Below are 17,231 nucleotides of genomic sequence, written 5' to 3' on the forward strand. Positions count from 1 at the left end.
TAATTGTTTTTTGGGTGTTGAGTTTAATAAGTTTTTACAGATTTTGGATACTAACCCTTTATCTGATATGTCATTTGCAAATATCTTCTCCTTTCCATCCATTGCCTTTTCGTTTTGCTGATTGTTTCCTTTGCTGTGCAGAAGCTTTTTATGTTGATGAGGCCCCATTAATTCGTTTTTGCTTTTATTTTCCTTGTCTAAGGAGACATGTCTAGTAAAAATATTGTTAGGCATTAATTGGGATATGCTTTGGTACAGGTAGAAGCTACTGGCTGCCAAATTTCATAGCACCAGCCTGGTAAAACATTTCTGAGTTTCTAATAGCATATTACATAACATCTAATACAGCAGATTTCAAGAATGCATGGAGATAAGAAAAAATAACATACAAATCCAAAAACATCAGTAGAAGTAGAAAGTTGGCTTTACAAATGTTATTTACATAATATGCTATTTATATAATGTTTCACGTTTTCTTTTTTCATTATAAAAGTTTTTTTAATGTTTATTTGAGAGAGAGAGAGAGAGAGACAGAGAGACAGAGAGACAGAGAGAGGGCTCAAATGAAAGAAGGAGAGAGAGAGAGGGAGACACAGAATCTGAAGCAGGCTCCAGGCTCCGAGCTGTCAGCACAGAGCCCAATGCAGCACCTGAACCCACAAACTTAGAGATCATGACCTGAGCTGAAACCAGATGCTTAACTGACTGAGCCACCCAGGTGCCCCACATTTTTTCTAAAAAAAAAAATGCACTCTTGTGCATTAATGAATGTATTTTAAAAATCATACTTTTACATAACATAGTGAAATTGCCATCAAGTATAAAGATACATTTCTTAAAAAAATCCACAGGCAAAAGGGAGATTAGCTACAAAGGAAAGCCAATTAGTCTGACAAGAGGTATCCTCAAAGGCATATGTAAAAATCATAGTCAACATAGCTTTCTATACCCAGATAAACTATATTTTGAAATAAAGGTGAATGTATGAATAATAATTGAAGTTGGATGGTACATGTCAATTTATGATTCTTTAGAAATGTTTGAATATTAAAATAAAAAAATTAAACACGGTAAAAAAGAAATAAATAATTTTCAGATATTAAATAGTAGAAGGGTTTCCTACTCACCAACTCTATCACGGTACTTACATTAGCAAGAAGCTAACTGACTTCAAGGAAGTGATGGGATGAATTAAATATGACTACAAGCATTAAGAGCAAAAGAATGCAAACTTCTTTTTTTAAAAAAGTAAAAATATTGCTGGAAATTTTATCTGAGAAGATATAGTGAGAAAATTTAAGTAAAATGCACTAAGCCATATCTTGTTGAGAACGTGCATAAATCTATCAAATAATTATATTTTGTTTAAAATTTATAGTTACATGTATGTGAAAAATATATAAAACACAAACCATAATCTCTAAATCAATAAGGATGATACAAATGTAAGAAACAAAATTTCATCAGTCAAAATAGGAAAGTAATTAGGAAAACATGAAGCAAAAATAAATCATTGCATGGCAAACAGCAGCACACACCTAAGCAAACAAACATGCAGTTTTAAATATATAATGTAGCAGAATAAATATTTTCAAATACTAGATATTTTTAAAAATGTTCAAATTTAGTGGCCTTCTCCAAATAACTGGCAATAGCAGAGTAAATTCAGGATAGGGTAGAGTAAGCTAGGCAATAGATTATAAATATATATTAGGTTATAAATATATACTTATAATCTATACCTCTTACAATGCAAGCTTCATGAAAATAAAAGAGTTGTTCATGTTTCATGTTGGTGAAAATAAAAGAGTTGCATCATTAGTGTGTTGAACAGTGTGTATACAATACAAGTACTCAAAAGATATTTTTGGGGGCTCCTGGGTGGCTCAGTCACTTAAATGTTCGACTCTTGATTCTGGCTCAGGTCATGATCTCACAGTTTGTGGGACTGGGCTCTGTGTTGAGCCCTGCGCTGACAGCACGGAGCCTGCTTGGGACTCTCTCTCTCTCTCTCTCTCCCTCTCTCTGCCCCTCCTCTGCTTGTGTGCCTGCACTCTCCCTCCCTCTATCTCAAAATAAATAAACTTAAAAGAAATTTATTTAAAAAAAACATTAAAATTTTTTTAATGTTTCTTTATTTTTGAGACAGAGACAGAGAGAGAGAGAGAGAGTATGAGCCAGGGAGGGGCAGAGAAGGAGGAATTCACAGAATCCGAAGCAGGCTCCACGCTCTGAACTTTCAGCACAGAGCAAGACGTGGGGTTCGAATCCATTAACCATGAGATTATGACCTGAGCCAAAGTTGGATGCTTAACCAACTGAGCCACTCAAGTACCCCTAAAATTTTTTTTGAAAAAGAGAAAAGAAAAAAATTCAAATGGATGCTTTCATGGAAATTAATGTTGATATGGTGATACATTCCTAAAACAGCAGAAGGACTGAGCTGTGGTAAACAAAATACAAAACGAAAACACTAACAAAATACTGTACCAAATCACAAATTTTAAGTCATCTTTTTAAATTTTGTTACTATTTTAACTTTTAGCTGTTTTGAATTTACATAGTTAAATATTTTATTCCTTTATTAAATCAATTTTCCATTATAGGACAAGCTGAGAAATGTCTTTTTCTCTACTATTTTATTGATTTTTACTTATGTTTTTATTAGATTTCTCATAGTTTCTCTTTATTCTCTAAATCTTTGTCTCATCTGTAATTTGGCATAACAGTCAATTTTTACTATTTGGGTAACAAATCTTTGGACTGTTGCTTAATAAAAATTCCTTCTTTAAAATTTATTTGAAATACCACCTTCATTATATACTACTTTGTTCCTTATATTTTAGATTGTCTTGATTTTTTTTACCTTTCCCGTGTTTTCTTTAACATCAACCAGTTAAAGTCTCAACATGTTTGCTTCATATGGATTAAATTTTTTTACACGGAACGTGAGTCCAAATTTAAGATAGAAATATTTGCAGCATAAATGACAGTATATTATTGACATCCATAGTGTATAAAGGGAAAAAAAGTGAAAATACAAATGGAGTGGGTACCACAAATCTCATAGTCAATCTACAATGAAAACTGCCGATGGCCAATAAATATGAAAATATTCAAAGCCAAATAAATAAAAGTTGAAAGATAAGGACTACATCTCTTTATTCTTACCAGTGTAGTGAAGATTAGAATAATTGATGCAATGCTCAGTGTTGGGCCTGTAGTGGAGAAACATACGCTGTCAAATAATGTTGGGAAAAATTGGTTTAACAAACCTGGAGGACAATTTGACACTACCTAATAAAAGTCTTTATTGTTTTGACTTGTCCCATTAGTTTCACTTGAAGGACCTCATCATATTTTCAAGAATATGACTAAAGATGCTCATCTTGATTTTGCTATTTATACCAACATTAATTCATTGTAAAAGAAAAAGGTATCATAATAATGAGGTACAGTGTTGAAGCCCATTTTTCATTTTAAAAGCAATTATGTATGATGTGGTGTGTGTCTATATGTGTGTGTATATATTTCAAAGTGTAAATAAATAGCAAGTGATTTCTCTGACAGATTAAAATTATATGTTTCCATTGTTAGGCTTCTTTATGAATTACTCTATAAGAATATATATACTTCAAGCATGTTAAATATTTTAAAGAGTTTTTAAAACATATTTATTTAGCATCTACAATTCCAGCTCCTATCTTTCTTACTTACCTTTCTATCATACTTACAGGCAACTGGAACTCAGTTTGTTATTTATTGAGAAGAACCAAAAATAACCGTCCACATCTAAATTTTGAATGTGAATAATGAAGAGTTCGATGACATTCATATCAAATGGTCAAATGTGTCAGATTGAATTCATAAAAGTGTTTTGATATTGATCTATCTAGTTTCAGCACATCTTTTTGGGGTAGATTTCTTTTAGACTACGTGGAGATAATTAGGAGAGTCTGTTTACTGTACACGGTTAGAAAATGACAAGGAATATTTTGAATCTAATAGAAGCCTTGATTTTTAAGTAATAATTGAATAGTAATATAATTTCAGACCAAACTGTAAAATAAAAATTACTTACTAATAATTTAATTTTTTTAAAAATATTTATTGAGAGAGAGAGAGAGAGAGAGAGAGAGAGAGCATGAGTGGGAGAAGGGGCAGAGAGACAGGGAGACATAGAATCTGAAGCAGGCTCCAGGCTCCGAGCTGTCAGCACAGAGCCCAATACGGGGTTTAAACCTAAGAAACATGAGATCATGACCTGAGCTGAAGTCAGACGCTTAACCGACTGAGCCACCCAGGGGACCTGAATTTTAAAATGTAATGAACTTTTCCTCTTCAGTGATCAAAACCATAATTTAAAGATTAACAGATCGTATCTATCTTGAAGAAAAACTAAATGAGAACCATTAAAATATGCATATGTAATAGAGGAAATGCAATTTTAAAACATTTAAGAATTTATATCAAGACTATTACAAAAAAATTTAAAAAAAAAGGGGGGGGCACGTGGGTGGCTCAGTTGGTTAAGCGTCTGACTTTGGCTCTGGTCATGATCTCACAGTTTGTGAGTTCAAGCCCTGCATCGGGCTCTGTGCTGACAGCTCAGAGCCTGGAGCTGCATCTATTCTGTGTCTGCTTCTCTCTCTGCCCCTCCCCCACTTGTGCTCCGTCTCTCTCTGCCTATCAAAAATAAATAAATGCAAATTTTTTAAAAGACTATTATATACACTATTTATTCCCCTACTAAAATAATGCTAAAGTCAACACCTGTCCCAATTTGTCTTCAAAAGGTACTTCTTCTAGCATATGCAAAATTATAATAATGTACTAATGTTTGTGAGCTACCTACAAATGATAATATATCTTGGTTATTTTGCTATTTTTTCCTTTGGCTGCACATGAAACTAGACAAGAATGGACCGCCTTTTCCCTGCTATCTGCTTTTTTGAATTGCCTGAGGCAAACATCATCAATTTCAAGACAATAAGAGATTCCACTGAGCTACAAAGTGATTTGAAATTCATGAATGTGCAAGTTTTGTGTACCAGAGGTCATTGTTCCACCCACCAAATGGACAGAATCAGCAATTTCAAGCTACCTCTTCTGAAGAATTATAGATTCAAAAAAGTCTATATGTTGCCATTTAAAATTAATGATGGTTCTCCCCTTGTGAGGACAGGATTATTTTCGAAGTTTTTTCTTAAGTATCAGAATTGCTTTCATAGAAAATAAAAGCTTTTATTTTGGTTTAGTTGATGTATAAAACAATTCTAATTTATTTTAATTAGTATGATAAATTGCAACATGTGGACAAAGTAAATATATTTACTAGTTATTCTCACAACTGAAATCAGAAAATACACAGAAAGCTGTTTGGTGAATATGAAATAGGAAGAAAACTAGTTTGATTGTTTTAATTTTCTGTTACGTCTTGATGAGAAGGTAAAGAAGACTGATTCTGGAATCATCTTGTAACCACTTTCCAAGATTTGGGGAAGGAAACTGGACAAAATTATCTAAGTTATGGCTGAGATGTGATTGCATACCAAAACAAGCTATGCCACCTGAAGTGAGAAGGTGGCTGCTGAAAAACAAAATAGAAACGTATGAGGGCAGAAGAACAGATATAAATAGGTAAAAGAAAAAATGAAAATAACCTTTATTATAGAAAGTAATATTTAATGTTTATCATTTTAAATTAAAAGAAATACCAAAGCCTTTGGTATGCACTGCAGTTCAAATTCCATTTACATGTGAAAGGGGGCGCTACATAATAGTAAAGAGATGAAAATGAAACATATTTTAAAAAATACATATTCAGACTCTATATTAAATAAAGGTATACCTCTCCCTATGTGATGGCCAAATACTACTTAATATTCATTTAAGTTTTCACCAATGAATTTTTCTAATCCTTTACAATTCCAAAGCAATTCTTTGAGAATGATCAAGTTCATTTTAAGAAATTGTTGGGATGAGCACTGGGTGTTGTATGTAAATGATGAATCATGAGACTCTACCCTGAAGCCAAGAACACACTGTATACACTGTGTATATTAGCTAACTTGACAATAAATTATATTTAAAAAATAAATAAACAAATCAAATACTTTCCTTAATAGCACCACACACACACACACACACACACACACACACACACACAGAGTGAAAATTACCTACAATTTTATTAGACTTAGGCAACAACAGCAGCAACACAGCACACCAGAAACATTATACATGAGATTCTAATGCAAATTTTTATCTTTCTTGCTTAAAACAAACAAACACATACAAGTAGCAGAAATCCTCCCCCAGATAAGGGCGGTGAGCAATATTTTTGTGAACCCAGTGATTCCTTTCTGCTCTGCATTGCCCTAAGACTTACAGATCTCTTCCTCCTTGTTCTCTGCTAGGCTGGGCTGGACAACAGGCTCCTCCTTATATTTACTCCCCCAGACCCAGTTTGATTTCTTTCTTGTTCAAAGATTACGTTTTATTTGTAACTTTATCAACTAGAAAAATGAAATGGTAATGTTGCCTGCTTTACATGCAAATTCTTCAAATGGCTTCTCTGTGTGCTTGGTAGATGTTGTGGTTTTACTTTTAAGATGAGAATGCTGTAAACCTCTTCACTTGAGGTCTCCACTGAGAACACGTTTTCTCCCATTAGACAGAAATATACCCAACATGATAACATTAAAAGAGTTGCTCAATTTTCATCTTCAGAGTCTTCCCTCCATCTTCACAGCAGCTCAGATTCTGTTCCCCTTGAGCCCATGTCACATGGTGTTATGAATAGTCAGAATTGTATAATGTGCCTGCACATTAATCCTGGCTCCACCTCTTACTTGCTCGCAACCTTGGGCAAAGTATTTAATCTCTGGGACTTTCTTTCTTCTTGTTTAAAACAGATAATTATAGTACCTGCTTCATGAATTTTTCTAAGAAAAATATGAATTAATGCTTGGAAAAAGTTTAGAACTATGCTGGCACAAGTAAGGTATCATTGGCTCTTTCTTGTACACGTCCATATAGCACAATGGTCAATCTAGGCAATTATTTACATTAAAAAACCAGTTATAATATAAAAAAGTTATTATAATTACTTAAGCTGCCATTGTAGTTTAAACATGTTTTAATACATAAACCTTTGCAGAAATCACATGTTTTATTTAGATAACTAGGTGTCAGCCTCAAATTTGTCCAAACGTAATGGGACTAAATTTACTTTGTAAATTTACTCTATAAATTTCATAGGGGAAAAAAAACTGTCATGGAATCTTATAAATGACAAATTTCAAATCTCAATATTACCAACTCTATCACTACAACTCCAAGATCGACATATTTTTAAACATTTGAAATAACACACTGTATAAATCAACTCAGGACAGGCAAAGTGACAGTGCCTCGGGAGTTCACTACCTGTCTTCCTTTGGTAATGAGACCGACTGATAATTCTTCTATGCTCTAAATAACTAAACTTCACTAATGTGAACCCAGGTCTATAAATTACATTTTATATGTAGCTGACTAGTAAGCAAATTTGATTTCATGGAAATATTTTGAAGTGGATTAGTTGATGGAGAAGCCACATCTGAATGCTAATAGCATGCCTCTATATATACACAGGATAAAAACTCCTTCAATCCACAGGAAAGTGTCAGCATTAATAAAGCAATGTCATGCTATACCTCCCCCATAGCTGGCCTATATTGACATGAAAAATTATAATGATAGAAATATAGAACTTTTCAGATATAAATAACCTTACTGTGTTATGAAATTTTTATCAGGAAGGGCTAACTAGAGAGAAGGAAGAAATCAACTGCAAAGAATATTATTGCCATCTATTGACAATGGGTTTTATGATAAAAGGTAAAATCTATTTTCATTATATAATTTTGAACATCCTATTTATTAAATAATGGCATATCACTGTGCAGAAAAGTAATTCTGATTTAGAAGGTATGTATTTAGAGGTTATAAACGGGTGTTTACACCATTCTAAAGGTTCTTTAGGATGTTATTTCCACACTAGTACATAACCATAATTTCAACATTTTGTAGCATAACTGATAGAGGTGGTTAAAAGGGGCTGGCATTTTCTATTGAGGGTTAATTTTCACATCCCCAAACACTGATTATAATAATTCCTTTCTCAGAATAGTTACTAGGGAGGAAATGGTAGTTCAATATTTGTTGAATTCCCAAGATGTCTCTGTCTGTCTTAAAAACTAAGTGATTTGATTTTAATTAAATGCTATAAAGCATGTGTGCTTGCCTCTCTGAACAGGTCAAATAATTTGACACAAAGGATTACAAAAACTCAGACTAACAAGGGGTCTTTCAGGAAATTCGGGCCAGTGCCATGTGTTAATCTACTTAATCTTCCCCCAAATAATCTGCCATATCCATGAGAAATATTTTAAATATGTGCAAGTCTCTTATCTTTGCATTGGCAGGGCCTTCATTTGCCACTGCGATCAGCTCACGTGTCTAGTCTTTTCATCCTGACACATTTTGATAACTACTTCATTAATTTCAATCAACTCAAATGTCTACCTGTAAAACACATACATCCCCATAAACAAAATTATAAAGTGGAACAAAAGGGAGAGCTCGGGCAATAAATTAGCTTTAAACATAAAATCTGACTTTCACTCGGTCTACTTGACTATCTTAAAACCCTGGGCACGCAGCTTTGACCATATTTTCTGCTCTACAGAACTAAGACAGAATACAATGCTCTAGGATCATTGCTTCTTCCAAACATGTACATGTAAGGACAAAGAAATAGCTTTATCCAATTATTCAATCTCATTATATATTTCTAGAATAACAAGAGAAAATAAAGACATCCATTGAATTATTTTCACATAGAGTGGCTGTTACCCAGAACATTGGACTGAAACCCTTTCATAATACATATGTGTATATTGCCTTCTTCTCATACTTCAATTTTAAAGATAATGCTGGCTTCCTATACATTGTGATGTATCCTATTATGCTGTTATGGGAGCTGTAATTGTTGCTTAGGTAGAGTGGTAAGTAATTCTGGAAACAGATGATGATTGTAAGCCATTCTAAACCTATTACAGCAAAGCCATTTAAAGTAAACTCTAGCAGCAAGATTAGATTCCTCTCAGACCTAGGCTAAGATCAAAGACAAAGGCAGGCAATTGAAAGTGTACCTATTTCGTGACTGGATGTGTATAAATTATAAGCTACAAAAAAAGTTTCACAGTAGTAGAAGAGGGTTTTTGTTCTTTTTATGACATCTTGTAAAACAGTTCAGTTAATATTTTTCCTTATATGAAATTCCGAATATTTTTATAAGATTTGGTTAAAGCCTTAATCAAATAAAGTTAAATAAAAATGCAAAAATCAGTTTTTCTGTGGTAGCAGTTCTGATCTCCATGAAAATAAAGCACATAGATATACCTGTGTATGTATGTGTGTATGTGTGTGTGTATTTATCTGGTACCCATTTCTTCCTAGAAATAAAAAGAGCAGGTTTTTAATGAGGTCCTCATCAAAAGGAAAAGGAATATATTGCCTAATTCATCACATTAAATCTAGTATGGGAAATTATATAGGATACATATGAATATACAATGTACAACTTTTAAAGATAGCATTTGAGTATCAGCAATGTGCCAGGTACTATATTAAGTATAAAAAGATATGCTAAGATTTTAAAAAGAAAGAAAATAAAGCTCAGAAATATTGAGTAACTGATCAAAAACAGCTTTAAAAGAGAAGCCCATACTCAACCAAAGTCAATTAATTCCAAATTTCTATGCTCTTAACTACTAGTCAAGCACATAACCAGAGTTAAGCAACATATTATTTGTAACAAGTAGGAGTCAAGGGCAGATTCTTGGAGGGAGTGACATTTAATATCTGCATAGAGGCCAAGAAAAGCCACAGACAATGGAAGGAGCAGTCCTAAGCAGAAGGAACTTAGTGAGTGATGGTATAGAGTTCATACATGGCATGTCTGTTCAGAAAGCTCAATGACCAATTTTAGGCAATTTGAGTTGATATGCGACTGTAGTCATAGGCATATATGCACAAATGGCTTGGCCAAATCGTGGAAACTCTGAATAATTTGACTAGAAGACTAGATTTTCTTCTGTAGACAAAGAAAGTGTACTGAATATGTTTAAATTTCAGTTAAAATTGCTGTGGGAAAGGGGTGCCTGGGTGGTTCAGTAGGATAGGCGCCCAACCCCTGGTTTCAGCTCAGGTCATGATCTCACAGTTCATGGGTTCAAGCCCCACATTGGGCTCATGCTTGGGATTCTCTCTATTTTTCTCTCTGCCCTTCCCCCACTCGTGTGTGTGTGTGTGTGTGTGTGTGTGTGTGTGTGTGTGCATGTCTCTCAAAATACTTAAATACAGACTTTAAAAGATTGCTTTGGGAAGATTAATTTGTCAGCAATATGTAGGATGGTTCTTGAGAATACCTACATAAAAACTTAAATCTACTTAAAACCTGTGTAGACATGACTCATTAGCTCCTTTCAAATCATTATTAGATTAGTTTACCATGATTATTATATCAATAACAATTTGAGGGTGGGATGTGTGTGGAGGGGGGAAGGAGGGCTGGAAGTGCTAAAAATGGAATCTGGAGTGGTTTTTTGGTTAAAGAACTTGAAAGACTTAGGCCCAGTGATTTTTATCATGTTTTCTCCCACTCAAAATCAGTACATCACCATGATTCTTAGAGTTCTACTCTTTTCCCAGAGAAAACACCCTAATCACTTCAAGAAAAAATATCATGATAGATGCAATCATGATTGTCCATGGTACTAGTCAAGGATATGACAGCTATTCTTTCAAGAGATTCGTGGTTTTATTTATTTATTTATTTATTTATTTATTTATTTATTTATTTATTTTTAATGTTTATTCTTGAGACAGAGACAAAGCATGAACAGGGGAGGGGTAGAGAGAGAGTGAGACACAGAATCTGAAACAGGCTCCAGGCTCTGAGCTGTCAGCACAGAGCCCAACGCAGGGCTCGAATCCACGAACTGTGAGATCATGACCTGAGCCAAAGTCGGACGCTTAACCGACTGAGCCAACCAGGCGCCCCAAAGAGATTCATGGTTTTAGTTAGATACGCAATGGGTAAAGAATATTTGTGGCTGTTGCTAGAGTTCAAAGAAGGAAGGCAGGAAGGAAAGAGAGAAAGAAGGAAAGAAAGAAAGAAAGAAAGAAAGAAAGAAAGAAAGAAAGAAAGAAAGAAAGAAAGAAAGAAAGAAGGAAAGGAAAAGAAAGAAAAGAAAAGAAAAGAAAAGAAAAGAAAAGAAAAGAAAAGAAAAGAAAAGAAAAGAAAAGAAAAGAAAAGAAAAGAAAAGAAAAGTTACCTGCTATTACTCGCCAGCTTGCTCACTCTCAGCTTATCTGCTCTTCCTCAAGGACCTTAGCACTCACCGTTCCCTCTGCATTGAATGCTTTTCTCCCAGGTGGCTCTTTTTCACTTTATTAGAGAGGATAACCAATAATCTGTCATTCCCTATTGCTTGGTATTATTTTTTTATTTATCTATGGACTGTCTTCCCTACAAATACCTAAACATTAGATGACATATATACCGGGGTTACTATGTGCCAGACATTGTTCTAAGCATTTTATTTAGAGTAAGTAACTCATTCAACTATATAAAAGATATATAATTATTCCCATATTACCAATGAGGTAACTAAACTACAAGGAGACTACATAACTTGCTGAAAGCTACACAGTTAAAATTATAAAGAAGTTGGTATTTCAACCCACATAAGTGGTTCCAAAATTTACGTTCTCAACTACCACACTTTGCCGTCTTATGTAAGTGCTATGAATGAAAGAATTTGATCTATTTTATTCACTACTAAACTCCCCCTAATGAGAACAGTCACTGACACATAAGTTACAGTTATTTTCAGAATGTGTGCATGAATGAGAAAGTTAGTATTACACTAGGAAAAATGCGTGAGATCTCTTGTATAGAAAGCTTGTGATAGATTGGGATATCAAAAATGAATGCATAAAAACCAAGGCTAAGACACCAATCTATTCACAAGGGGCAAAGGGCCTCCCTAATTTCACTGTTAAAAGAAAACAGAAGTTGATAACAGAATCTTCAATACATAAGTCTGCATTTATGATTTCTTCTATATACATATTTTATCAGTTCAACTTTTGTGTATAGTTAAATTTTCAGTATTTTTTATTTTTTTTAATCTCAGAAATGAATATTCAGTCCTAAAAAAATCAATCTGATATTTTAAGGAGAGGTATGTGGGCAAGGACAAACCCAAAATATTTAAGGTCATATTTACCCTGCTCATAAGATACATTTTATTTATATAGTTTACAAAATATTATCTGTTTCTGATCAATCTGAGACCTCTTTGAATATAGGTAGATATTGCATTTTTCAGTTTATAGTAGAAAACAATTTTGCACCCCAAAACACTCCACGTCTTTTACTTTCAAGTGAAATTACATTAAAATTTATCATATATATGATATTAATGTATATATCCCACATGACATTACTTTTTGCCTTACAAGATTCATATTTGGGGAAAATAACAAAAGAAAACAGAGGTACCAAATACACTTTTTTTTTTTTGAGAGAGAGACAGAGAGAGACAGCACCGGCACACGAGCTGGGAAGGGGAACAGAGAGAGGGAGACAGAGGATCCGAAGTGAGCTGTGTGTGGATAGCAGGGAGCCCGAAGCGGGCCTCAAACTCACGAACTGGGAGACCATGATTTTCCTAAAGTCAGACAACTACCCTACTGAGCCACCCAGGCCCCCTACATTAAATATTTTTTGTTAAATATCATGAGAATCTGTAGCTAAGAAGATGATATTTTTAAGGGATAGATGTCACATAGGAGTCAATTTACTGAGTCTTATTTCAACTAATTGGATTACTCTTAACTAGGACCTACTGAGCCCATTGAGAATGGAAATTTATGTTTATATACAGAGTTTGTGTCCTTAAACCTGGAACTTTTATCTAAAGCTGGAAGTTACCAATCTTTTTGCAACAAAGATTTAAGGCATTAAATAACTATAGAATATAGAATCTATAGAATATATGGTTACATTTTTTTTGTGATTAACATAAAACTTTCAGATAACTGCACAATTAACAGGTACTTCCTTCACAAGGGAATGGTTCCTGCAGGAAGCTCTCTTCTATAATAGACTTTCTGAGAACCTTAGGTTTTGAAATATAGAGGGAACCTTAAGGCTTCACTTTTTCATATATAGAGGAAATTTTACTGTTTAGGTACAAGGTTTAAGAGGAAAGCATATTATTTAGGGATCCTGGTGATAGAAACATATGAGTGGAGTCACCAAGATCAATATAAGTAGTAAGTGAAATAATGCCATAAAAACTAAGGTAGAGAAACTACTTCTAAAAAGATATTATCAGCTACAGAGCTAACGTATTAAAGTTGTGTGACTACAGCTGGATGGCATTTGGGAATTGGGTGAAGATAGTAAACTATAGTTAGAAGAGGCACTATAAGAATAACATTTTCCAAACCGCATATTTTAATATATGTCTCCTCTTCTTCCTTACAGGGAACAAAAGCTCTTTGAAAATTCAGACTGCATACCATGCTCACAGTGAAATATCTAATTTAGAACAAAGGATATGTTTTAAACAAAAATATGGGGCGCCTGGGTGGCTCAATCGGTTAAGCGTCCAACTTCAGCTCAGGTCACGATCTCGCGGTCTGCGAGTTTGAGCCCCGCGTCAGGCTCTGGGCCGATGGCTTAGAGCCTGAAGCCTGCTTCCGATTCTGTGTCTCCCTCTCTCTCTGCCCCTCCCCCGTTCATGCTGTGTCTCTCACTGTCTCAAAAATAAATAAACGTTAAAAAAAAAAACAAAACCTTAAGAACACAAGTCTCACCACCTGCTTAGTTTATGGATTATAAAGCGCTTCATAGTCTGGCTTCTAGAGGAAAACAAAGTAATTTCAGTCCTACTTCAATCTGTTAGCAGGTCCATCATTTCAATTAAAAAAAATAAACAAAAATACAACACTTCTTTTTTGAGCTGTTCTTGCTTAACGGGATGTCCCTACCGTTAAAAACAATAGCAGTTTCTGATTACTATGTATATGTGCAAGTAAGGTTTAAGAATATACTGAAATAATTCAGTAAAGATTTTGGTGTCTTTCATTTTGTTTGTCTCAGCAATAACCTAAAATTTATGATAGGAAAAATGTAATATCAAAAATTTACGGAAGGGTTAGGAGACAAAGGTTCTTAAGTTCTTTCCCTGACTCTAATTTACCATTTGATTTCCTGCTAAGAACTTTGCATTTTGGGACCAAAGGGCTTTTCATCTTCTAAATGGGTACACATTAAAAGAAAAACAGGAGCGCCTAGGTGGCTCAGTCGGTTGAGCGTCCGACTTCCGCTCAGGTCACGATCTTGCGGTCCGTGAGTTCAAGTCCTGCGTCGGGCTCTGGGCTGATGGCTCAGAGCCTGAAGCCTGCTTCTGATTCTGTGTCTCCCTCTCTCTGCCCCTCCCCCGTTCATGCTCTGTCTCTCTCTGTCTCAAAAATAAACGTTAAAAAAAAAAGAAAAACAAAAACAACAACAAAATATTTCAAGGGGCTGTTGTAGAAATTAAACTATTAAAAGTTAAAGTGGTTAAAAGTGTTTACCCCTATTTTATTGCATATTTTTTCATATTTCCAAGCATTCCTTGTAATCTATCTGCATCTTTTGAAATAACATCTCTGAAATATCTTTCCCTATTAGTCCATTTGTTACTTTTATCACACCTTTGGCAATTCTGCTCCCCAATAATTCTCTGGGAGAACACATTTCCCTATTTCAGTTAATTTTCTACTTTACAAATTAAAAGAATGGATAAATCACATCGAGCCTTTGCTTAAGATGTGCCCATGATTCCTTCTTCCACAAAGTGAACTGTGAATAACTCATTACAACAATCAATTCATTCCATATATGATTCCAGCTTCTCCTTTAGTCAGTACATTTCATTTTTATTGATGTCAGGATGCAAAAAGAAACTAGCAGCAAGGACACTCACACTGGGGTAAGCAAGGGAGCTGCTGACCTACAAAGGGGCTCTAACAGATGTAATCTTGAGGCTTCATTAATACCTAATGGTGACAACATCTCTGTGTGCTTGAAACACAAAGAGATTGTTGTTCTCAGTTTTTAATTTTGATGGGGGGTGGGAAGGAGGGGAGGGGAGGTGATGGGTACTGAGGAGGGCACCTATTGGGATGAGCACTGGGTGTTGTATGGAAACCAATTTGACAATAAATTTCATTATTAAAAAAATAAAGAATTCTGAGATTAAAAAAAAACACAAAGAGAACCTCCTCCCTCTCATGATAATCCAATGGGATAATCTCTCAACCACATGGGATCTGTAATTTCCAACTCAGTTCTCTCATCCAAGCTATGTTCTCTACAAGAAATGCCCTTTGAATTATCCCAGTATCAAGAAAGAGAAAGGAAGATGAGAAGTTGTTTCCCCATGAGTCATTTGCAAAGCCTCCCATTTAGAATTAATGTCCTATTTGTAATTCCTTACCACTTTGTTTTATGAAAGTTACTACTGTCTTACATTCTGACTATCCAGTGTTTATTATGTTTGTCTTTCATCTCATATTAAGAGAAATCTAAAGCAGGGCCCATGTTTTATTCATCCTTTGATCTCACATAATACCTGAAATTGTGTCACTTTATGACATAAACAATATACATTTTGTTCAATTATTTGGAAGGCAGAGTAAACAAACTTCTACACAGAATTGCTATGTAGAAGTCTTAGACCAAAATAAGTTTTATACTTATGTAGGAAATTTTACTTTCTGACTTTGCTCTTGTAGTATTATTTATTTTCCATTCATTTTAGAAGTCTTACAATAATCTTTGTATTTTTTATTAATTTTTACTGGAAGCTAGAATTACTGATTTATACATTTAAGTCATTTTCAGCTTATGAGCTTTTTTCCATTAAATTTTGCTACATATACTCTGAACTTCTTGAATATTAATTATTCATATATTTATTGTGTCTAGAACCCACATCCTTCAGGCCCAAATCTTCCAATGTCACTGTCATTGCTTATCACAGCTTATGGCACATGGTGAGTGCTCAAACAGTAGAACAAATGAATGAATTGTATACAATTAAGACATTTTGAAATTTTTAAAGAGAGGGAACAGATTGAAGGAGAGAAAAGTTATTCCTAAAAATATTTATGATGGTGCCATTGATTCAGTTTTCTCAGAAAAAGGCAGGAAACATTAATTTTAAATGATTCACCTTTCAAATTATTTAAAACAATAAAATATGTATATTTCTAAAATACCCAACATTATTCAAGCAAAAACACTCAATGTTTCTAAAATTGCTCAATCTGTGTTACCACAAGTTGGCATAATCATTTATTGGAAAGTAGAACAATTTATGGCTCTTAGTACCGTTAAGAAGTTTCACTAATAGGAGACTCATTCCAATATAAATTATTAAGGTATTTATCACTCTTACCATCTATCAGCTATTGTAGCAGCTAGCTTGAAATGAATTGGCTTTTCTCTACTTTGTTACTAGAAGCCAGAAAAGTATCGCATCGTAAATATTACCGTTATTAAAACCCCCACTGGCAGTATCAGCAGGGAGAGCCTGAAGAGGCCAGAGGACTCGAAAATGACTCACTCCAAGAGAAACTGCTCCTATTTAGGCATGTAGACAAATAGGAAGTAAGGATACTGCTATGGGCCATGGCAATATCCGAAGTACTTACGGTTATTTGGCAGTGCGACATGGTACACCGATAATGCATTCTGAAAGATCATTGAAAACATAGGATATATCAGTTACCTATTGCTGCATAACAAACCACCCCAAACCTTACTGACTTAAAATAAGAGCGCTTAAGCTGCCATGATTTTGTGGATTGGAAATTTGAATTGGACTCAGCCGAGCAGTTTTTTTTTTTTTTTTTTTTTTTTTTGCTGATAAGATCTGGCTGGAGATCCTGTCCGTCTATTGTTTGGTGGATCCTTGGTGTCAGGGACCTCAGCTGCAACTGCTTCTCTGTGACTTATGCACCCTGAATCTCATCTTCCACTAGGTGTCTGATGCTCCCTCAAAGGGAGCTTAAAGAACAACATAGGATTAATCCCAATGCACAAAGGATACTGTTTT

Source organism: Felis catus, chromosome C2 (assembly GCF_018350175.1).
Source record: "Felis catus isolate Fca126 chromosome C2, F.catus_Fca126_mat1.0, whole genome shotgun sequence".
NCBI classification, from domain to species: domain Eukaryota; kingdom Metazoa; phylum Chordata; class Mammalia; order Carnivora; family Felidae; genus Felis; species Felis catus.